The sequence below is a fragment of the Schistocerca nitens genome, chromosome 2, assembly GCF_023898315.1.
Source record: "Schistocerca nitens isolate TAMUIC-IGC-003100 chromosome 2, iqSchNite1.1, whole genome shotgun sequence".
Lineage (NCBI taxonomy): Eukaryota > Metazoa > Arthropoda > Insecta > Orthoptera > Acrididae > Schistocerca > Schistocerca nitens.
The window spans coordinates 1,140,179,312-1,140,204,212 of NC_064615.1; positions in this window are offsets into that span (position 1 = coordinate 1,140,179,312).

A 24,901-nucleotide genomic window follows, 5' to 3' on the forward strand; every position below is an offset into this window, starting at 1 on the left:
CATATGGACGCAAATTGTGTGTTAATTCGTCAATGTGAGGGAGCGAGGGATGCAGTAAAGGAGGAATAATGCATCGGAAAAGAGATACTGGGAACCCCAAGGAAAATCCTATCGTTTCCGTAGAAACGTATATCGATTTAGAAGGACAATGCAGGAAATCCAGAGTATTTCATATGGACGCAAATTGTGTGTTAATTCGTCAATGTGAGGGAGCGAGGAATGCAGTAAAGGAGGAATAATGGATCGGAAAAGAGATACTCGGAACCCCAAAGAAAATCCAATCGTTTCCGTACAAACGTATCGCGATGTAGAAGGACAATGCAGGGAATCCAGAGTACTTCATATGTGTGTTAATTCGTCAATGTCAGGGAGCGAGGGATGCAGTAAAGGAAGAATAATGCATCGGAAAAGAGATACTCGGCTACCAAAAGGAAATCATATCGTTTCCGAAGAAATGTATCTCGTTTTAGAAAGATAATGCAGGGAACACAGAGTATTTCATATGGACGCAAATTGTGTGTTAATTCGGCAATGTGAGGGAGCGAGGGATGCAGTAAAGGAGGAATAATGCATCGGAAAAGAGATACTCGGAACCTCAAAGAAAATCCTATCGTTTCCGTAGAAACGTATCTCGATTTAGAAGGACAATGCAGGGAGTCCAGAGTATTTCATATGGACGCAAATTGTGTGTTAATTCGTCAATGTGAGGGAGCGAAGGATGCAGTAACGGAGGAGTAATGCATCGGAAAAGAGATACTCGGAACCCCAATGAAAATCCTATCATTTCCGTAGAAACGTATCTCGATTTAGAAGGACAATGCAGGGAATCCAGAGTATTTCATATGGACGCAAATTGTGTGTTAATTCGTCAATGTGAGGGAGCGAGGGATGTAGTAAAGGAGGAATAATGCATCGGAAAAGAGATACACGGAGCCCCAAAGAAAATCCTATCGTTTCCGTAGAAACGTATCTCGATATAGAAGGACAATGCAGGGAACTCAGAGTATTTCATATGGACGCAAATTGTGTGTTAATTCGTCAATGTTAGGGAGCGAGGGATGCAGTAAAGGAGGAATAATGCATCGGAAAAGAGATATTCGGAACCCCAAAGAAAATCCTATCGTTTCCGTAGAAACGTATCTCGATTTAGAAGGACAATTCAAGGAATCCAGAGTATTTCATATGGACGCAATTTGTGTGTTAATTCGACAATGTGAGGGAGCGAGGGATGCAGTAAAGGAGGAATAATGCATCGGAAAAGAGATACTCGGAACCCCAAAGAAAATCCTATCGTTTCCGTAGAAACGTATATCGATTTAGAAGGACAATGCAGGTAATCCAGAGTATTTCATATGGACGCAAATTGTGTGTTAATTCGTCAATGTGAGGGAGCGAGGAATGCAGTAAAGGAGGAATAATGCATCGGAAAAGAGATACTCGGGACCCCAAAGAAAATCCAATCGTTTCCGTAGAAACGTATCTCGATTTAGAAGGACAATGCAGGGAATCCAGAGTACTTCATATGTGTGTTAATTCGTCAATGTCAGGGAGCGAGGGATGCAGTAAAGGAAGAATAATGCATCGGAAAAGAGATACTCGACTACCAAAAGGAAATCATATCGTTTCCGAAGAAATGTATCTCGTTTTAGAAAGATAATGCAGGGAACACAGAGTATTTCATATGGACGCAAATTGAGTGTTAATTCGGCAATGTGAGGGAGCGAGGGATGCAGTAAAGGAGGAATAATGCATCGGAAAAGAGATACTCGGAACCTCAAAGAAAATCCTATCGTTTCCGTAGAAACGTATCTCGATTTAGAAGGACAATGCAGGGAATCCAGAGTATTTCATATGGACGCAAATTGTGTGTTAATTCGTCAATGTGAGGGAGCGAAGGATGCAGTAACGGAGGAGTAATGCATCGGAAAAGAGGTACTCGGAACCCCAATGAAAATCCGATCATTTCCGTAGAAACGTATCTCGATTTAGAAGGACAATGCAGGGAATCCAGAGTATTTCATATGGACGCAAATTGTGTGTTAATTCGTCAATGTGAGGGAGCGAGGGATGCAGTAAAGGAGGAATAATGCATCGGAAAAGAGATACACGGAACCCCAAAGAAAATCCTATCGTTTCCGTAGAAACGTATCTCGATATAGAAGGACAATGCAGGGAACTCAGAGTATTTCATATGGACGCAAATTGTGTGTTAATTCGTCAATGTTAGGGAGCGAGGGATGCAGTAAAGGAGGAATAATGCATCGGAAAAGAGATATTCGGAACCCCAAAGAAAATCCTATCGTTTCCGTAGAAACGTATCTCGATTTAGAAGGACAATTCAAGGAATCCAGAGTATTTCATATGGACGCAATTTGCGTGTTAATTCGACAATGTGAGGGAGCGAGGGATGCAGTAAAGGAGGAATAATGCATCGGAAAAGAGATACTCGGAACCCCAAAGAAAATCCTATCGTTTCCGTAGAAACGTATCTCGAATCAGAAGGACAATGCAGGGAATCCAGAGTATTTCATATGGACGCAAATTGTGTGTTCATTCGTCAATGTGAGGGAGCGAGGGATGCGGTAAAGGAGGAATAATGCATCGGAAAAGAGATACTCGGAACCCCAAAGAAAATCCTATCGTTTCCGTTGAAACGTATCTCGAATTAGAAGGACAATGCAGGGAATCCAGAGTATTTCATATGGACGCAAATTGTGTGTTAATTCGTCAATGTGAGGGAGCGAGGGGTGCAGTAAAGGAGGAATAATGCATCGGAAAAGAGATACTCGGAACCCCAAACAAAATCCTATCGTTTCCGTAGAAACGTATCTCGATTTAGGAGGACAATGCAGGGAATCCAGAGTATTTCATATGGACGCAAATTGTGTGTTAATTCGTCAATATGAGGGAGCGAGGTATGCAGTAAAGGAGGAATAATGCATCGGAAATGAGATACTCGGAACCCCAAAGAAAATCCTATCGTTTCCGTAGAAACGTATCTCGATTTAGAAGGACAATGCAGGGAATCCAGAGTATTTCATATGGACGCAAATTGTGTGTTAATTCGTCAATGTGAGGAAGCGAGGGATGCAGTAAAGGAGGAATAATGCATCGGAAAAGAGATACTCGGAACCCCAAAGAAAATCCTATCGTTTCCGTAGAAACGTATCTCGATTTAGAAGGACAATGCAGGGAATCCAGAGTATTTCATATGGACGCAAATTGTGTGTTAATTCGTCAATGTGGGGGAGCGAGGAATGCAGTAAAGGAGGAATAATGCATCGGAAAAGAGATACTCGGAACCCCAAAGAAAATCCTATCGTTTCCGTAGAAACGTATCTCGATTTAGAAGGATAATGCAGGGAATCCAGAGTATTTCATATGGACGTATATTGTGTGTTAATTCGTCAATATGAGGGAGCGAGGTATGCAGTAAAGGAGGAATAATGCATTGGAAAAGAGATACTCGGAACCACAAAGAAAATCCTATTGTTTCCGTAGAAACGTATATCGATTTAGAAGGACAATGCAGGGAATCCAGAGTATTTCATATGTGTGTTAATTCGTCAATTTGAGGGAGCGAGGGATGTAGTAAAGGAGGAATAACGCATCGGAAAAGAGATACTCGGAACCCCAAAGAAAATCCTATCGTTTCCGTAGAAACGTATCTCGATTTAGAAGGACAATGCAGGGAATCCAGAGTATTTCATATGGACGCAAATTGTGTGTTAATTCGTCAATGTGAGGGAGCGAGGGATGCAGTAAAGGAGGAATAATGCATCGGAAAAGAGATACTCGACTCCCAAAAGAAAATCCTATCGTTTCCATAGAAACGTATCTCGATTTCGAAGGACAATGCAGGGAATCCAGAGTATTTCATATGGACGCAAATTGTGTGTTAATTCGTCAATGTGAGGGAGCGAGGGATGCAGTAAAGGAGGAATAATGCATCGGAAAAGAGATACACGGAACCCCAAAGAAAATCCTATCGTTTCCGTAGAAACGTATCTCGATATAGAAGGACAATGCAGGGAACTCAGAGTATTTCATATGGACGCAAATTGTGTGTTAATTCGTCAATGTTAGGGAGCGAGGGATGCAGTAAAGGAGGAATAATGCATCGGAAAAGAGATATTCGGAACCCCAAAGAAAATCCTATCGTTTCCGTAGAAACGTATCTCGATTTAGAAGGACAATTCAAGGAATCCAGAGTATTTCATATGGACGCAATTTGTGTGTTAATTCGACAATGTGAGAGAGCGAGGGATGCAGTAAAGGAGGAATAATGCATCGGAAAAGAGATACTCGGAACCCCAAAGAAAATCCTATCGTTTCCGTAGAAACGTATCTCGAATCAGAAGGACAATGCAGGGAATCCAGAGTATTTCATATGGACGCAAATTGGGTGTTCATTCGTCAATGTGAGGGAGCGAGGGATGCGGTAAAGGAGGAATAATGCATCGGAAAAGAGATACTCGGAACCCCAAAGTAAATCCTATCGTTTCCGTAGAAACGTATCTCGATTTAGAAGGACAATGCAGGGAATCCAGAGTATTTCATATGGACGCAAATTGTGTGTTAATTCGTCAATATGAGGGAGCGAGGTATGCAGTAAAGGAGGAATAATGCATCGGAAAAGAGATACTCGGAACCCCAAAGAAAATCCTATCGTTTCCGTAGAAACGTATCTCGATATAGAAGGACAATGCAGGGAACTCAGAGTATTTCATATGGACGCAAATTGTGTGTTAATTCGGCAATGTGAGGGAGCGAGGGATGCAGTAAAGGAGGAATAATGCATCGGAAAAGAGATATTCGGAACCCCAAAGAAAATCCTATCGTTTCCATAGAAACGTATCTCGATTTAGAAGGACAATTCAAGGAATCCAGAGTATTTCATATGGACGCAATTTGTGTGGTAATTCGACAATGTGAGGGAGCGAGGGATGCAGTAAAGGAGGAATAATGCATCGGAAAAGAGATACTCGGAACCCCAAAGAAAATCCTATCGTTTCCGTTGAAACGTATCTCGAATTAGAAGGACAATGCAGGGAATCCAGAGTATTTCATATGGACGCAAATTGTGTGTTAATTCGTCAATGTGAGGGAGCGAGGGGTGCAGTAAAGGAGGAATAATGCATCGGAAAAGAGATACTCGGAACCCCAAACAAAATCCTATCGTTTCCGTAGAAACGTATCTCGATTTAGAAGGACAATGCAGGGAATCCAGAGTATTTCATATGGACGCAAATTGTGTGTTAATTCGTCAATATGAGGGAGCGAGGTATGCAGTAAAGGAGGAATAATGCATCGGAAATGAGATACTCGGAACCCCAAAGAAAATCCTATCGTTTCCGTAGAAACGTATCTCGATTTAGAAGGACAACGCAGGGAATCCAGAGTATTTCATATGGACGTATATTGTGTGTTAATTCGTCAATATGAGGGAGCGAGGTATGCAGTAAAGGAGCAATAATGCATTGGAAAAGAGATACTCGGAACCACAAAGAAAATCCTATTGTTTCCGTAGAAACGTATATCGATTTTGAAGGACAATGCAGGGAATCCAGAGTATTTCATATGTGTGTTAATTCGTCAATTTGAGGGAGCGAGGGATGTAGTAAAGGAGGAATAACGCATCGGAAAAGAGATACTCGGAACCCCAAAGAAAATCCTATCGTTTCCGTAGAAACGTATCTCGATTTAGAAGGACAATGCAGGGAATCCAGAGTATTTCATATGGACGCAAATTGTGTGTTAATTCGTCAATGTGAGGGAGCGAGGGATGCAGTAAAGGAGGAATAATGCATCGGAAAAGAGATACTCGACTCCCAAAAGAACATCCTATCGTCTCCGTAGAAACGTATCTCGATTTCGAAGGACAATGCAGGGAATCCAGAGTATTTCATATGGACGCAAATTGTGTGTTAATTCGTCAATGTGAGGGAGCGAGGGATGCAGTAAAGGAGGAATAATGCATCGGAAAAGAGATACTCGGAACCCCAAAGAAAATCCTATCGTTTCCGTAGAAACGTATCTCGATATAGAAGGACAATGCAGGGAACTCAGAGTATTTCATATGGACGCAAATTGTGTGTTAATTCGGCAATGTGAGGGAGCGAGGGATGCAGTAAAGGAGGAATAATGCATCGGAAAAGAGATATTCGGAACCCCAAAGAAAATCCTATCGTTTCCGTAGAAACGTATCTCGATTAAGAAGGACAATTCAAGGAATCCAGAGTATTTCATATGGACGCAATTTGTGTGTTAATTCGACAATGTGAGGGAGCGAGGGATGCAGTAAAGGAGGAATAATGCATCGGAAAAGAGATACTCGGAACCCCAAAGAAAATACTATCGTTTCCGTTGAAACGTATCTCGAATTAAAAGGACAATGCAGGGAATCCAGAGTATTTCATATGGACGCAAATTGTGTGTTAATTCGTCAATGTGAGGGAGCGAGAGGTGCAGTAAAGGAGGAATAATGCATCGGAAAAGAGATACTCGGAACCCCAAACAAAATCCTATCGTTTCCGTAGAAACGTATCTCGATTTAGAAGGACAATGCAGGGAATCCAGAGTATTTCATATGTGTGTTAATTCGTCAATGTCAGGGAGCGAGGGATGCAGTAAAGGAAGAATAATGCATCGGAAAAGAGATACTCGACTACCAAAAGGAAATCATATCGTTTCCGAAGAAATGTATCTCGTTTTAGAAAGATAATGCAGGGAACACAGAGTACTTCATATGGACGCAAATTGTGTGTTAATTCGGCAATGTGAGGGAGCGAGGGATGCAGTAAAGGAGGAATAATGCATCGGAAAAGAGATACTCGGAACCCCAAACAAAATCCTATCGTTTCCGTAGAAACGTATCTCGATTTAGAAGGACAATGCAGGGAATCCAGAGTATTTCATATGGACGCAAATTGTGTGTTAATTCGTCAATATGAGGGAGCGAGGTATGCAGTAAAGGAGGAATAATGCATCGGAAATGAGATACTCGGAACCCCAAAGAAAATCCTATCGTTTCCGTAGAAACGTATCTCGATTTAGAAGGACACTGCAGGGAATCCAGAGTATTTCATATGGACGCGAATTGTGTGTTAATTCGTCAATGTGAGGGAGCGAGGGATGCAGTAAAGGAGGATTAATGCATCGGAAAAGAGATACTCGGAACCCCAAAGAAAATCCTATCGTTTCCGTAGAAACGTATCTCGATTTAGAAGGACAATGCAGGGAATCCAGAGTATTTCATATGGACGCAAATTGTGTGTTAATTCGTCAATGTGAGGGAGCGAGGGATGCAGTAAAGGAGGAATAATGCATCGGAAAAGACATACTCGGAACCCCAAAGAAAATCCTATCGTTTCCGTAGAAACGTATCTCGATTTAGAAGGACTATGCAGGGAATCCAGAGTATTTCATATGGACGCAAATTGTGTGTTAATTCGTCAATGTGAGGGAGCGAGGGATGCAGTAAAGGAGGAATAATGCATCGGAAAAGAGATACTAGGAACCCCATCGAAAATCCTATCGTTTCCGTAGAAACGTATCTCGATTTAGAAGGACAATGCAGGGAGTCCAGAGTATTTTATATGGACGCAAATTGTGTGTTAATTCGTCAATGTGAGGGAGCGAGGGATGCAGTAAAGGACGAATAATGCATCGGAAAAGAGATACTCGGAACCCCAAAGAAAATCCTATCGTTTCCGTAGAAACGTATCTCGATTTAGAAGGACAATGCAGGGAATCCAGAGTATTTCATATGGACGCAAATTGTGTGTTAATTCGTCAATGTGAGGGAGCGAGGAATGCAGTAAAGGGGGAATAATGCATCGGAAAAGAGATACTCGGAACCCCAAAGAAAATCCTATCGTTTCCGTAGAAACGTATCTCGATTTAGAAGGATAATGCAGGGAATCCAGAGTATTTCATATGGACGTATATTGTGTGGTAATTCGTCAATATGAGGGAGCGAGGTATGTAGTAAAGGAGGAATAATGCATTGGAAAAGAGATACTGGGAACCCCAAGGAAAATCCTATCGTTTCCGTAGAAACGTATCTCGAATTAGAAGGACAATGCCGGGAATCCAGAGTATTTCATATGGACGCAAATTGTGTGTTAATTCGTCAATGTGAGGGAGCGAGGGGTGCAGTAAAGGAGGAATAATGCATCGGAAAAGAGATACTCGGAACCCCAAACAAAATCCTATCGTTTCCGTAGAAACGTATCTCGATTTAGAAGGACAATGCAGGGAATCCAGAGTATTTCATATGGACGCAAATTGTGTGTTAATTCGTCAATATGAGGGAGCGAGGTATGCAGTAAAGGAGGAATAATGCATCGGAAATGAGATACTCGGAACCCCAAAGAAAATCCTATCGTTTCCGTAGAAACGTATCTCGATTTAGAAGGACAATGCAGGGAATCCAGAGTATTTCATATGGACGCAAATTGTGTGTTAATTCGTCAATGTGAGGGAGCGAGGGATGCAGTAAAGGAGGAATAATGCATCGGAAAAGAGATACTGGGAACCCCAAGGAAAATCCTATCGTTTCCGTAGAAACGTATCTCGAATTAGAAGGACAATGCCGGGAATGCAGAGTATTTCATATGGACGCAAATTGTGTGCTAATTCGTCAATGTGAGGGAGCGAGGGATGCAGTAAAGGAGGAATAATGCATCGGAAAAGAGATACTCGGAACCCCAAAGAAAATCCTATCGTTTCCGTAGAAACGTATCTCGATTTAGAAGGACAATGCAGGGAATCCAGAGTATTTCATTTGGACGCAAATTGTGTGTTAATTCGTCAATGTGAGGGAGCGAGGAATGCAGTAAAGGAGGAATAATGGATCGGAAAAGAGATACTCGGAACCCCAAAGAAAATCCAATCGTTTCCGTAGAAACGTATCTCGATTTAGAAGGACAATGCAGGGAATCCAGAGTATTTCATATGTGTGTTAATTCGTCAATGTCAGGGAGCGAGGGATGCAGTAAAGGAAGAATAATGCATCGGAAAAGAGATACTCGACTACCAAAAGGAAATCATATCGTTTCCGAAGAAATGTATCTCGTTTTAGAAAGATAATGCAGGGAACACAGAGTATTTCATATGGACGCAAATTGTGTGTTAATTCGGCAATGTGAGGGAGCGAGGGATGCAGTAAAGGAGGAATAATGCATCGGAAAAGAGATACTCGGAACCTCAAAGAAAATCCTATCGTTTCCGTAGAAACGTATCTCGATTTAGAAGGACAATGCAGGGAATCCAGAGTATTTCATATGGACGCAAATTGTGTGTTCATTCGTCAATGTGAGGGAGCGAAGGATGTAGTAACGGAGGAGTAATGCATCGGAAAAGAGATACTCGGAACCCCAATGAAAATCCTATCATTTCCGTAGAAACGTATCTCGATTTAGAAGGACAATGCAGGGAATCCTGAGTATTTCATATGGACGCAAATTGTGTGTTAATTCGTCAATGTGAGGGAGCGAGGGATGCAGTAAAGGAGGAAGAATGCATCGGAAAAGAGATACACGGAACCCCAAAGAAAATCCTATCGTTTCCGTAGAAACGTATCTCGATATAGAAGGACAATGCAGGGAACTCAGAGTATTTCATATGGACGCAAATTGTGTGTTAATTGGTTAATGTTATGGAGCGAGGGATGCAGTAAAGGAGGAATAATGCATCGGAAAAGAGATATTCGGAACCCCAAAGAAAATCCTATCGTTTCCGTAGAAACGTATCTCGATTTAGAAGGACAATTCAAGGAATCCAGAGTATTTCATATGGACGCAATTTGTGTGTTAATTCGACAATGTGAGGGAGCGAGGGATGCAGTAAAGGAGGAATAATGCATCGGAAAAGAGATACTCGGAACCCCAAAGAAAATCCTATCGTTTCCGTAGAAACGTATCTCGAATCAGAAGGACAATGCAGGGAATCCAGAGTATTTCATATGGACGCAAATTGTGTGTTCATTCGTCAATGTGAGGGAGCGAGGGATGCGGTAAAGGAGGAATAATGCATCGGAAAAGAGATACTCGGAACCCCAAAGAAAATCCTATCGTTTCCGTAGAAACGTATCTCGATTTAGAAGGACAATGCAGGGAATCCAGAGTATTTCATATGGACGCAAATTGTGTGTTAATTCGTCAATATGAGGGAGCGAGGTATGCAGTAAAGGAGGAATAATGCATCGGAAAAGAGATACTCGGAACCCCAAAGAAAATCCTATCGTTTCCGTAGAAACGTATCTCGATATAGAAGGACAATGCAGGGAACTCAGAGTATTTCATATGGACGCAAATTGTGTGTTAATTCGGCAATGTGAGGGAGCGAGGGATGCAGTAAAGGAGGAATAATGCATCGGAAAAGAGATATTCGGAACCCCAAAGAAAATCCTATCGTTTCCGTAGAAACGTATCTCGATTTAGAAGGACAATTCAAGGAATCCAGAGTATTTCATATGGACGCAATTTGTGTGTTAATTCGACAATGTGAGGGAGCGAGGGATGCAGTAAAGGAGGAATAATGCATCGGAAAAGAGATACTCGGAACCCCAAAGAAAATCCTATCGTTTCCGTTGAAACGTATCTCGAATTAGAAGGACAATGCAGGGAATCCAGAGTATTTCATATGGACGCAAATTGTGTGTTAATTCGTCAATGTGTGGGAGCGAGGGGTGCAGTAAAGGTGGAATAATGCATCGGAAAAGAGATACTCGGAACCCCAAACAAAATCCTATCGTTTCCGTAGAAACGTATCTCGATTTAGAAGGACAATGCAGGGAATCCAGAGTATTTCATATGGACGCAAATTGTGTGTTAATTAGTCAATATGAGGGAGCGAGGTATGCAGTAAAGGAGGAATAATGCATCGGAAATGAGATACTCGGAACCCCAAAGAAAATCCTATCGTTTCCGTAGAAACGTATCTCGATTTAGAAGGACAATGCAGGGAATCCAGAGTATTTCATATGGACGCAAATTGTGTGTTAATTCGTCAATGTGAGGGAGCGAGGGATGCAGTAAAGGAGGAATAATGCATCGGAAAAGAGATACTCGGAACCCCAAAGAAAATCCTATCGTTTCCGTAGAAACGTATCTCGATTTAGAAGGACAATGCAGGGAATCCAGAGTATTTCATATGGACGCAAATTGTGTGTTAATTCGTCAATGTGGGGGAGCGAGGAATGCAGTAAAGGAGGAATAATGCATCGGAAAAGAGATACTCGGAACCCGAAAGAAAATCCTATCGTTTCCGTAGAAACGTATCTCGATTTAGAAGGATAATGCAGGGAATCCAGAGTATTTCATATGGACGTATATTGTGTGTTAATTCGTCAATATGAGGGAGCGAGGTATGCAGTAAAGGAGGAATAATGCATTGGAAAAGAGATACTCGGAACCACAAAGAAAATCCTATTGTTTCCGTAGAAACGTATATCGATTTAGAAGGACAATGCAGGGAATCCAGAGTATTTCATATGTGTGTTAATTCGTCAATTTGAGGGAGCGAGGGATGTAGTAAAGGAGGAATAACGCATCGGAAAAGAGATACTCGGAACCCCAAAGAAAATCCTATCGTTTCCGTAGAAACGTATCTCGATTTAGAAGGACAATGCAGCGAATCCAGAGTATTTCATATGGACGCAAATTGTGTGTAAATTCGTCAATGTGAGGGAGCGAGGGATGCAGTAAAGGAGGAATAATGCATCGGAAAAGAGATACTCGACTCCCAAAAGAAAATCCTATCGTTTCCGTAGAAACGTATCTCGATTTAGAAGGACAATGCAGGGAATCCAGAGTATTTCATATGGACGCAAATTGTGTGTTAATTCGTCAATGTGAGGGAGCGAGGAATGCAGTAAAGGGGGAATAATGCATCGGAAAAGAGATACTCGGAACCCCAAAGAAAATCCTATCGTTTCCGTAGAAACGTATCTCGATTTAGAAGGATAATGCAGGGAATCCAGAGTATTTCATATGGACGTATATTGTGTGTTAATTCGTCAATATGAGGGAGCGAGGTATGTAGTAAAGGAGGAATAATGCATTGGAAAAGAGATACTGGGAACCCCAAGGAAAATCCTATCGTTTCCGTAGAAACGTATCTCGAATTAGAAGGACAATGCCGGGAATCCAGAGTATTTCATATGGACGCAAATTGTGTGTTAATTCGTCAATGTGAGGGAGCGAGGGGTGCAGTAAAGGAGGAATAATGCATCGGAAAAGAGATACTCGGAACCCCAAACAAAATCCTATCGTTTCCGTAGAAACGTATCTCGATTTAAAAGGACAATGCAGGGAATCCAGAGTATTTCATATGGACGCAAATTGTGTGTTAATTCGTCAATATGAGGGAGCGAGGTATGCAGTAAAGGAGGAATAATGCATCGGAAATGAGATACTCGGAACCCCAAAGAAAATCCTATCGTTTCCGTAGAAACGTATCTCGATTTAGAAGGACAATGCAGGGAATCCAGAGTATTTCATATGGACGCAAATTGTGTGTTAATTCGTCAATGTGAGGGAGCGAGGGATGCAGTAAAGGAGGAATAATGCATCGGAAAAGAGATACTGGGAACCCCAAGGAAAATCCTATCGTTTCCGTAGAAACGTATCTCGAATTAGAAGGACAATGCCGGGAATCCAGAGTATTTCATATGGACGCAAATTGTGTGCTAATTCGTCAATTTGAGGGAGCGAGGGATGCAGTAAAGGAGGAATAATGCATCGGAAAAGAGATACTCGGAACCCCAAAGAAAATCCTATCGTTTCCGTAGAAACGTATATCGATTTAGAAGGACAATGCAGGTAATCCAGAGTATTTCATATGGACGCAAATTGTGTGTTAATTCGTCAATGTGAGGGAGCGAGGAATGCAGTAAAGGAGGAATAATGGATCGGAAAAGAGATACTCGGAACCCCAAAGAAAATCCAATCGTTTCCGTAGAAACGTATCTCGATTTAGAAGGACAATGCAGGGAATCCAGAGTATTTCATATGTGTGTTAATTCGTCAATGTCAGGGAGCGAGGGATGCAGTAAAGGAAGAATAATGCATCGGAAAAGAGATACTCGACTACCAAAAGGAAATCATATCGTTTCCGAAGAAATGTATCTCGTTTTAGAAAGATAATGCAGGGAACACAGAGTATTTCATATGGACGCAAATTGTGTGTTAATTCGTCAATGTTAGGGAGCGAGGGATGCAGTAAAGGAGGAATAATGCATCGGAAAAGAGATATTCGGAACCCCAAAGAAAATCCTATCGTTTCCGTAGAAACGTATCTCGATTTAGAAGGACAATTCAAGGAATCCAGAGTATTTCATATGGACGCAATTTGTGTGTTAATTCGACAATGTGAGGGAGCGAGGGATGCAGTAAAGGAGGAATAATGCATCGGAAAAGAGATACTCGGAACCCCAAAGAAAATCCTATCGTTTCCGTAGAAACGTATCTCGAATCAGAAGGACAATGCAGGGAATCCAGAGTATTTCATATGGACGCAAATTGTGTGTTCATTCGTCAATGTGAGGGAGCGAGGGATGCGGTAAAGGAGGAATAATGCATCGGAAAAGAGATACTCGGAACCCCAAAGAAAATCCTATCGTTTCCGTAGAAACGTATCTCGATTTAGAAGGACAATGCAGGGAATCCAGAGTATTTCATATGGACGCAAATTGTGTGTTAATTCGTCAATATGAGGGAGCGAGGTATGCAGTAAAGGAGGAATAATGCATCGGAAAAGAGATACTCGGAACCCCAAAGAAAATCCTATCGTTTCCGTAGAAACGTATCTCGATATAGAAGGACAATGCAGGGAACTCAGAGTATTTCATATGGACGCAAATTGTGTGTTAATTCGGCAATGTGAGGGAGCGAGGGATGCAGTAAAGGAGGAATAATGCATCGGAAAAGAGATATTCGGAACCCCAAAGAAAATCCTATCGTTTCCGTAGAAACGTATCTCGATTTAGAAGGACAATTCAAGGAATCCAGAGTATTTCATATGGACGCAATTTGTGTGTTAATTCGACAATGTGAGGGAGCGAGGGATGCAGTAAAGGAGGAATAATGCATCGGAAAAGAGATACTCGGAACCCCAAAGAAAATCCTATCGTTTCCGTTGAAACGTATCTCGAATTAGAAGGACAATGCAGGGAATCCAGAGTATTTCATATGGACGCAAATTGTGTGTTAATTCGTCAATGTGAGGGAGCGAGGGGTGCAGTAAAGGTGGAATAATGCATCGGAAAAGAGATACTCGGAACCCCAAAGAAAATCCTATCGTTTCCGTAGTAACGTGTCTCGATTTAGAAGGACAATGCAGGGAATCCAGAGTATTTCATATGGACGCAAATTGTGTGTTAATTCGTCAATATGAGGGAGCGAGGTATGCAGGAAAGGAGGAATAATGCATCGGAAATGAGATACTCGGAACCCCAAAGAAAATCCTATCGTTTCCGTAGAAACGTATCTCGATTTAGAAGGACAATGCAGGGAATCCAGAGTATTTCATATGGACGCAAATTGTGTGTTAATTCGTCAATGTGAGGGAGCGAGGGATGCAGTAAAGGAGGAATAATGCATCGGAAAAGAGATACTCGGAACCCCAAAGAAAATCCTATCGTTTCCGTAGAAACGTATCTCGATTTAGAAGGACAATGCAGGGAATCCAGAGTATTTCATATGGACGCAAATTGTGTGTTAATTCGTCAATGTGGGGGAGCGAGGAATCCAGTAAAGGAGGAATAATGCATCGGAAAAGAGATACTCGGAACCCCAAAGAAAATCCAATCATTTCCGTAGAAACGTATCTCGATTTAGAAGGATAATGCAGGGAATCCAGAGTATTTCATATGGACGTATATTGTGTGTTAATTCGTCAATATGAGGGAGCGAGGTATGCAGTAAAGGAGGAATAATGCATTGGAAAAGAGATACTCGGAACCACAAAGAAAATCCTATTGTTTCCGTAGAAACGTATATCGATTTAGAAGGACAATGCAGGGAATCCAGAGTATTTCATATGTGTGTTAATTCGTCAATTTGAGGGAGCGAGGGATGTAGTAAAGGAGGAATAACGCATCGGAAAAGAGATACTCGGAACCCCAAAGAAAATCCTATCGTTTCCGTAGAAACGTATCTCGATTTAGAAGGACAATGCAGCGAATCCAGAGTATTTCATATGGACGCAAATTGTGTGTTAATTCGTCAATGTGAGGGAGCGAGGGATGCAGTAAAGGAGGAATAATGCATCGGAAAAGAGATACTCGACTCCCAAAAGAAAATCCTGTCGTTTCCATAGAAACGTATCTCGATTTAGAAGGACAATGCAGGGAATCCAGAGTATTTCATATGGACGCAAATTGTGTGTTAATTCGTCAATGTGAGGGAGCGAGGGATGCAGTAAAGGAGGAATAATGCATCGGAAAAGAGGTACTCGGAACCCCAAAGAAAATCCTATCGTTTCCGTAGAAACGTATCTCGATATAGAAGGACAATGCAGGGAACTCAGAGTATTTCATATGGACGCAAATTGTGTGTTAATTCGGCAATGTGAGGGAGCGAGGGATGCAGTAAAGGACGAATAATGCATCGGAAAAGAGATACTCGGAACCCCAAAGAAAATCCTATCGTTTCCGTAGAAACGTATCTCGATTTAGAAGGACAATGCAGGGAATCCAGAGTATTTCATATGGACGCAAATTGTGTGTTAATTCGTCAATGTGAGGGAGCGAGGAATGCAGTAATGGGGGAATAATGCATCGGAAAAGAGATACTCGGAACCCCAAAGAAAATCCTATCGTTTCCGTAGAAACGTATCTCGATTTAGAAGGATAATGCAGGGAATCCAGAGTATTTCATATGGACGTATATTGTGTGTTAATTCGTCAATATGAGGGAGCGAGGTATGTAGTAAAGGAGGAATAATGCATTGGAAAAGAGATACTGGGAACCCCAAGGAAAATCCTATCGTTTCCGTAGAAACGTATCTCGAATTAGAAGGACAATGCCGGGAATCCAGAGTATTTCATATGGACGCAAATTGTGTGTTAATTCGTCAATGTGAGGGAGCGAGGGGTGCAGTAAAGGAGGAATAATGCATCGGAAAAGAGATACTCGGAACCCCAAACAAAATCCTATCGTTTCCGTAGAAACGTATCTAGATTTAGAAGGGCAATGCAGGGAATCCAGAGTATTTCATATGGACGCAAATTGTGTGTTAATTCGTCAATATGAGGGAGCGAGGTATGCAGTAAAGGAGGAATAATGCATCGGAAATGAGATACTCGGAACCCCAAAGAAAATCCTATCGTTTCCGTAGAAACGTATCTCGATTTAGAAGGACAATGCAGGGAATCCAGAGTATTTCATATGGACGCAAATTGTGTGTTAATTCGTCAATGTGAGGGAGCGAGGGATGCAGTAAAGGAGGAATAATGCATCGGAAAAGAGATACTGGGAACCCCAAGGAAAATCCTATCGTTTCCGTAGAAACGTATCTCGAATTAGAAGGACAATGCCGGGAATCCAGAGTATTTCATATGGACGCAAATTGTGTGCTAATTCGTCAATTTGAGGGAGCGAGGGATGCAGTAAAGGAGGAATAATGCATCGGAAAAGAGATACTCGGAACCCCAAAGAAAATCCTATCGTTTCCGTAGAAACGTATATCGATTTAGAAGGACAATGCAGGTAATCCAGAGTATTTCATATGGACGCAAATTGTGTGTTAATTCGTCAATGTGAGGGAGCGAGGAATGCAGTAAAGGAGGAATAATGGATCGGAAAAGAGATACTCGGAACCCCAAAGAAAATCCAATCGTTTCCGTAGAAACGTATCTCGATTTAGAAGGACAATGCAGGGAATCCAGAGTATTTCATATGTGTGTTAATTCGTCAATGTCAGGGAGCGAGGGATGCAGTAAAGGAAGAATAATGCATCGGAAAAGAGATACTCGACTACCAAAAGGAAATCATATCGTTTCCGAAGAAATGTATCTCGTTTTAGAAAGATAATGCAGGGAACACAGAGTATTTCATATGGACGCAAATTGTGTGTTAATTCGGCAATGTGAGGGAGCGAGGGATGCAGTAAAGGAGGAATAATGCATCGGAAAAGAGATACTCGGAACCTCAAAGAAAATCCTATCGTTTCCGTAGAAACGTATCTCGATTTAGAAGGACAATGCAGGGAATCCAGAGTATTTCATATGGACGCAAATTGTGTGTTCATTCGTCAATGTGAGGGAGCGAAGGATGCAGTAACGGAGGAGTAATGCATCGGAAAAGAGATACTCGGAACCCCAATGAAAATCCTATCATTTCCGTAGAAACGTATCTCGATTTAGAAGGACAATGCAGGGAATCCAGAGTATTTCATATGGACGCAAATTGTGTGTTAATTCGTCAATGTGAGGGAGCGAGGGATGCAGTAAAGGAGGAATAATGCATCGGAAAAGAGATACACGGAACCCCAAAGAAAATCCTATCGTTTCCGTAGAAACGTATCTCGATATAGAAGGACAATGCAGGGAACTCAGAGTATTTCATATGGACGCAAATTGTGTGTTAATTCGTCAATGTTAGGGAGCGAGGGATGCAGTAAAGGAGGAATAATGCATCGGAAAAGAGATATTCGGAACCCCAAAGAAAATCCTATCGTTTCCGTAGAAACGTATCTCGATTTAGAAGGACAATTCAAGGAATCCAGAGTATTTCATATGGACGCAATTTGTGTGTTAATTCGACAATGTGAGGGAGCGAGGGATGCAGTAAAGGAGGAATAATGCATCGGAAAAGAGATACTCGGAACCCCAAAGAAAATCCTATCGTTTCCGTAGAAACGTATCTCGAATCAGAAGGACAATGCAGGGAATCCAGAGTATTTCATATGGACGCAAATTGTGTGTTCATTCGTCAATGTGAGGGAGCGAGGGATGCGGTAAAGGAGGAATAATGCATCGGAAAAGAGATACTCGGAACCCCAAAGAAAATCCTATCGTTTCCGTAGAAACGTATCTCGATTTAGAAGGACAATGCAGGGAATCCAGTGTATTTCATATGGACGCAAATTGTGTGTTAATTCGTCAATATGAGGGAGCGAGGTATGCAGTAAAAGAGGAATAATGCATCGGAAAAGAGATACTCGGAACCCCAAAGAAAATCCTATCGTTTCCGTAGAAACGTATCTCGATATAGAAGGACAATGCTGGGAACTCAGAGTATTTCATATGGACGCAAATTGTGTGTTAATTCGGCAATGTGAGGGAGCGAGGGATGCAGTAAAGGAGGAATAATGCATCGGAAAAGAGATATTCGGAACCCCAAAGAAAATCCTATCGTTTCCGTAGAAACGTATCTCGATTTAGAAGGACAATTCAAGGAATCCAGAGTATTTCATATGGACGCAATTTGTGTGTTAATTCGACAATGTGAGGGAGCGAGGGATGCAGTAAAGGAGGAATAATGCATCGGAAAAGAGATACTCGGAACCCCAAAGAAAATCCTATCGTTTCCGTTGAAACGTATCTCGAATTAGAAGGACAATGCAGGGAATCCAGAGTATTTCATATGGACGCAAATTGTGTGTTAATTCGTCAATGTGAGGGAGCGAGGGGTGCAGTAAAGGTGGAATAATGCATCGGAAAAGAGATACTCGGAACCCCAAACAAAATCCTATCGTTTCCGTAGAAACGTATCTCGATTTAGAAGGACAATGCAGGGAATCCAGAGTATTTCATATGGACGCAAATTGTGTGTTAATTCGTCAATATGAGGGAGCGAGGTATGCAGTAAAGGAGGAATAATGCATCGGAAATGAGATACTCGGAACCCCAAAGAAAATCCTATCGTTTCCGTAGAAACGTATCTCGATTTAGAAGGACAATGCAGGGAATCCAGTGTATTTCATATGGACGCAAATTGTGTGTTAATTCGTCAATGTGGGGGAGCGAGGAATGCAGTAAAGGAGGAATAATGCATTGGAAAAGAGATACTCGGAACCACAAAGAAAATCCTATTGTTTCCGTAGAAACGTATATCGATTTAGAAGGACAATGCAGGGAATCCAGAGTATTTCATATGTGTGTTAATTCGTCAATTTGAGGGAGCGAGGGATGTAGTAAAGGAGGAATAACGCATCGGAAAAGAGATACTCGGAACCCCAAAGAAAATCCTATCGTTTCCGTAGAAACGTATCTCGATTTAGAAGGACAATGCAGCGAATCCAGAGTATTTCATATGGACGCAAATTGTGTGTTAATTCGTCAATGTGAGGGAGCGAGGGATGCAGTAAAGGAGGAATAATGCATCGGAAAAGAGATACTCGACTCCCAAAAGAAAATCCTATCGTTTCCGTAGAAACGTATCTCGATTTAGAAGGACAATGCAGGGAATCCAGAGTATTTCATATGGACGCAAATTGTGTGTTAATTCGTCAATGTGAGGGAGCGAGGGATGCAGTAAAGGAGGAATAATGCATCGGAAAAGAGGTACTCGGAACCCCAAAGAAAATCCTATCGTTTCCGTAGAAACGTATCTCGATATAGAAGGACAATGCAGGGAACTCAGAGTATTTCATATGGACGCAAATTGTGTGTTAATTCGGCAATGTGAGGGAGCGAGGGATGCAGTAAAGGAGGAATAAAGCATCGGAAAAGAGATATTCGGAACCCCAAAGAAAATCCTATCGTTTCCGTAGAAACGTATCTCGATTTAGAAGGACAATTCAAGGAATCCAGAGTATTTCATATGGACGCAATTTGTGTGATAATTCGATAATGTGAGGGAGCGAGGGATGCAGTAAAGGAGGAATAATGCATCGGAAAAGAGATACTCGAAACCCCCAAAGAAAATCCTATTGTTTTCGTAGAAACGTATCTCGATTTAGAAGGACAATGCAGGGAATCCAGAGTATTTCATATGGACGCAAATTGTGTGTTAATTCGTCAATGTGAGGGAGCGAGGGATGCAGTAAAGGAGGAATAATGCATCGGAAAAGAGATACTCGGAACCCCAAAGAAAATCCAATCGTTTCCGTAGAAACGTATCTCGATTTAGAAGGACAATGCAGGGAATCCAGAGTATTTCATATGTGTGTTAATTCGTCAATGTCAGGGAGCGAGGGATGCAGTAAAGGAAGAATAATGCATCGGAAAAGAGATACTCGACTACCAAAAGGAAATCATATCGTTTCCGAAGAAATGTATCTCGTTTTAGAAAGATAATGCAGGGAACACAGAGTATTTCATATGGACGCAAATTGTGTGTTAATTCGGCAATGTGAGGGAGCGAGGGATGCAGTAAAGGAGGAATAATGCATCGGAAAAGAGATACTCGGAACCTCAAAGAAAATCCTATCGTTTCCGTAGAAACGTATCTCGATTTAGAAGGACAATGCAGGGAATCCAGAGTATTTCATATGGACGCAAATTGTGTGTTCATTCGTCAATGTGAGGGAGCGAAGGATGCAGTAACGGAGGAGTAATGCATCGGAAAAGAGATACTCGGAACCCCAATGAAAATCCTATCATTTCCGTAGAAACGTATCTCGATTTAGAAGGACAATGCAGGGAATCCAGAGTATTTCATATGGACGCAAATTGTGTGTTAATTCGTCAATGTGAGGGAGCGAGGGATGCAGTAAAGGAGGAATAATGCATCGGAAAAGAGATACACGGAACCCCAAAGAAAATCCTATCGTTTCCGTAGAAACGTATCTCGATATAGAAGGACAATGCAGGGAACTCAGAGTATTTCATATGGACGCAAATTGTGTGTTAATTCGTCAATGTTAGGGAGCGAGGGATGCAGTAAAGGAGGAATAATGCATCGGAAATGAGATATTCGGAACCCCAAAGAAAATCCTATCGTTTCCGTAGAAACGTATCTCGATTTAGAAGGACAATTCAAGGAATCCAGAGTATTTCATATGGACGCAATTTGTGTGTTAATTCGACAATGTGAGGGAGCGAGGGATGCAGTAAAGGAGGAATAATGCATCGGAAAAGAGATACTCGGAACCCCAAAGAAAATCCTATCGTTTCCGTAGAAACGTATCTCGAATCAGAAGGACAATGCAGGGAATCCAGAGTATTTCATATGGACGCAAATTGTGTGTTCATTCGTCAATGTGAGGGAGCGAGGGATGCGGTAAAGGGGGAATAATGCATCGGAAAAGAGATACTCGGAACCCCAAAGAAAATCCTATCGTTTCCGTAGAAACGTATCTCGATTTAGAAGGACAATGCAGGGAATCCAGAGTATTTCATATGGACGCAAATTGTGTGTTAATTCGTCAATATGAGGGAGCGAGGTATGCAGTAAAGGAGGAATAATGCATCGGAAAAGAGATACTCGGAACCCCAAAGAAAATCCTATCGTTTCCGTAGAAACGTATCTCGATATAGAAGGACAATGCAGGGAACTCAGAGTATTTCATATGGACGCAAATTGTGTGTTAATTCGGCAATGTGAGGGAGCGAGGGATGCAGTAAAGGAGGAATAATGCATCGGAAAGAGATACTCGGAACCCCAAACAAAATCCTATCGTTTCCGTAGAAACGTATCTCGATTTAGAAGGACAATGCAGGGAATCCAGAGTATTTCATATGGACGCAAATTGTGTGTTAATTCGTCAATATGAGGGAGCGAGGTATGCAGTAAAGGAGGAATAATGCATCGGAAATGAGATACTCGGAACCCCAAAGAAAATCCTATCGTTTCCGTAGAAACGTATCTCGATTTAGAAGGACAATGCAGGGAATCCAGTGTATTTCATATGGACGCAAATTGTGTGTTAATTCGTCAATGTGGGGGAGCGAGGAATGCAGTAAAGGAGGAATAATGCATTGGAAAAGAGATACTCGGAACCACAAAGAAAATCCTATTGTTTCCGTAGAAACGTATATCGATTTAGAAGGACAATGCAGGGAATCCAGAGTATTTCATATGTGTGTTAATTCGTCAATTTGAGGGAGCGAGGGATGTAGTAAAGGAGGAATAACGCATCGGAAAAGAGATACTCGGAACCCCAAAGAAAATCCTATCGTTTCCGTAGAAACGTATCTCGATTTAGAAGGACAATGCAGCGAATCCAGAGTATTTCATATGGACGCAAATTGTGTGTTAATTCGTCAATGTGAGGGAGCGAGGGATGCAGTAAAGGAGGAATAATGCATCGGAAAAGAGATACTCGACTCCCAAAAGAAAATCCTATCGTTTCCGTAGAAACGTATCTCGATTTAGAAGGACAATGCAGGGAATCCAGAGTATTTCATATGGACGCAAATTGTGTGTTAATTCGTCAATGTGAGGGAGCGAGGGATGCAGTAAAGGAGGAATAATGCATCGGAAAAGAGGTACTCGGAACCCCAAAGAAAATCCTATCGTTTCCGTAGAAACGTACCTCGATATAGAAGGACAATGCAGGGAACTCAGAGTATTTCATATGGACGCAAATTGTGTGTTAATTCGGCAATGTGAGGGAGCGAGGGATGCAGTAAAGGAGGAATAAAGCATCGGAAAAGAGATATTCGGAACCCCAAAGAAAATCCTATCGTTTCCGTAGAAACGTATCTCGATTTAGAAGGACAATTCAAGGAATCCAGAGTATTTCATATGGACGCAATTTGTGTGTTAATTCGACAATGTGAGGGAGCGAGGGATGCAGTAAAGGAGGAATAATGCATCGGAAAAGAGATACTCGAAACCCCCAAAGAAAATCCTATTGTTTTCGTAGAAACGAATCTCGATTTAGAAGGACAATGCAGGGAATCCAGAGTATTTCATATGGACGCAAATTGTGTGTTAATTCGTCAATGTGAGGGAGCGAGGGATGCAGTAAAGGAGGAATAATGCATCGGAAAAGAGATACTCGGAACCCCAAAGAAAATCCTATCGGTTTCTTAGAACGTATCTCGATTTAGAAGGACAATGCAGGGAATCCAGAGTATTTCATATGGACGCAAATTGTGTGTTAATTCGTCAATGTGAGGGAGCGAGGGATGCAGTAAAGGAGGAATAATGCATCGGAAAAGACATACTCGGAACCCCAAAGAAAATCCTATCGTTTCCGTAGAAACGTATCTCGATTTAGAAGGACTATGCAGGGAATCCAGAGTATTTCATATGGACGCAAATTGTGTGTTAATTCGTCAATGTGAGGGAGCGAGGGATGCAGTAAAGGAGGAATAATGCATCGGAAAAGAGATACTCGGAACCCCATCGAAAATCCTATCGTTTCCGTAGAAACGTATCTCGATTTAGAAGGACAATGCAGGGAGTCCAGAGTATTTCATATGGACGCAAATTGTGTGTTAATTCGTCAATGTGAGGGAGCGAGGGATGCAGTAAAGGACGAATAATGCATCGGAAAAGAGATACTCGGAACCCCAAAGAAAATCCTATCGTTTCCGTAGAAACGTATCTCGATTTAGAAGGACAATGCAGGGAATCCAGAGTATTTCATATGGACGCAAATTGTGTGTTAATTCGTCAATGTGAGGGAGCGAGGAATGCAGTAAAGGGGGAATAATGCATCGGAAAAGAGATACTCGGAACCCCAAAGAAAATCCTATCGTTTCCGTAGAAACGTATCTCGATTTAGAAGGATAATGCAGGGAATCCAGAGTATTTCATATGGACGTATATTGTGTGTTAATTCGTCAATATGAGGGAGCGAGGTATCTAGTAAAGGAGGAATAATGCATTGGAAAAGAGAAACTGGGAACCCCAAGGAAAATCCTATCGTTTCCGTAGAAACGTATCTCGAATTAGAAGGACAATGCCGGGAATCCAGAGTATTTCATATGGACGCAAATTGTGTGTTAATTCGTCAATGTGAGGGAGCGAGGGGTGCAGTAAAGGAGGAATAATGCATCGGAAAAGAGATACTCGGAACCCCAAACAAAATCCTATCGTTTCCGTAGAAACGTATCTCGATTTAGAAGGACAATGCAGGGAATCCAGAGTATTTCATATGGACGCAAATTGTGTGTTAATTCGTCAATATGAGGGAGCGAGGTATGCAGTAAAGGAGGAATAATGCATCGGAAATGAGATACTCGGAACCCCAAAGAAAATCCTATCGTTTCCGTAGAAACGTATCTCGATTTAGAAGGACAATGCAGGGAATCCAGAGTATTTCATATGGACGCAAATTGTGTGTTAATTCGTCAATGTGAGGGAGCGAGGGATGCAGTAAAGGAGGAATAATGCGTCGGAAAAGAGATACTGGGAACCCCAAGGATAATCCTATCGTTTCCGTAGAAACGTATCTCGAATTAGAAGGACAATGCCGGGAATCCAGAGTATTTCATATGGACGCAAATTGTGTGCTAATTCGTCAATGTGAGGGAGCGAGGGATGCAGTAAAGGAGGAATAATGCATCGGAAAAGAGATACTCGGAACCCCAAAGAAAATCCTATCGTTTCCGTAGAAACGTATATCGATTTAGAAGGACAATGCAGGTAATCCAGAGTATTTCATATGGACGCAAATTGTGTGTTAATTCGTCAATGTGAGGGAGCGAGGAATGCAGTAAAGGAGGAATAATGGATCGGAAAAGAGATACTCGGAACCCCAAAGAAAATCCAATAGTTTCCGTAGAAACGTATCTCGATTTAGAAGGGCAATGCAGGGAATCCAGAGTATTTCATATGTGTGTTAATTCGTCAATGTCAGGGAGCGAGGGATGCAGTAAAGGAAGAATAATGCATCGGAAAAGAGATACTCGACTACCAAAAGGAAATCATATCGTTTCCGAAGAAATGTATCTCGTTTTAGAAAGATAATGCAGGGAACACAGAGTATTTCATATGGACGCAAATTGTGTGTTAATTCGGCAATGTGAGGGAGCGAGGGATGCAGTAAAGGAGGA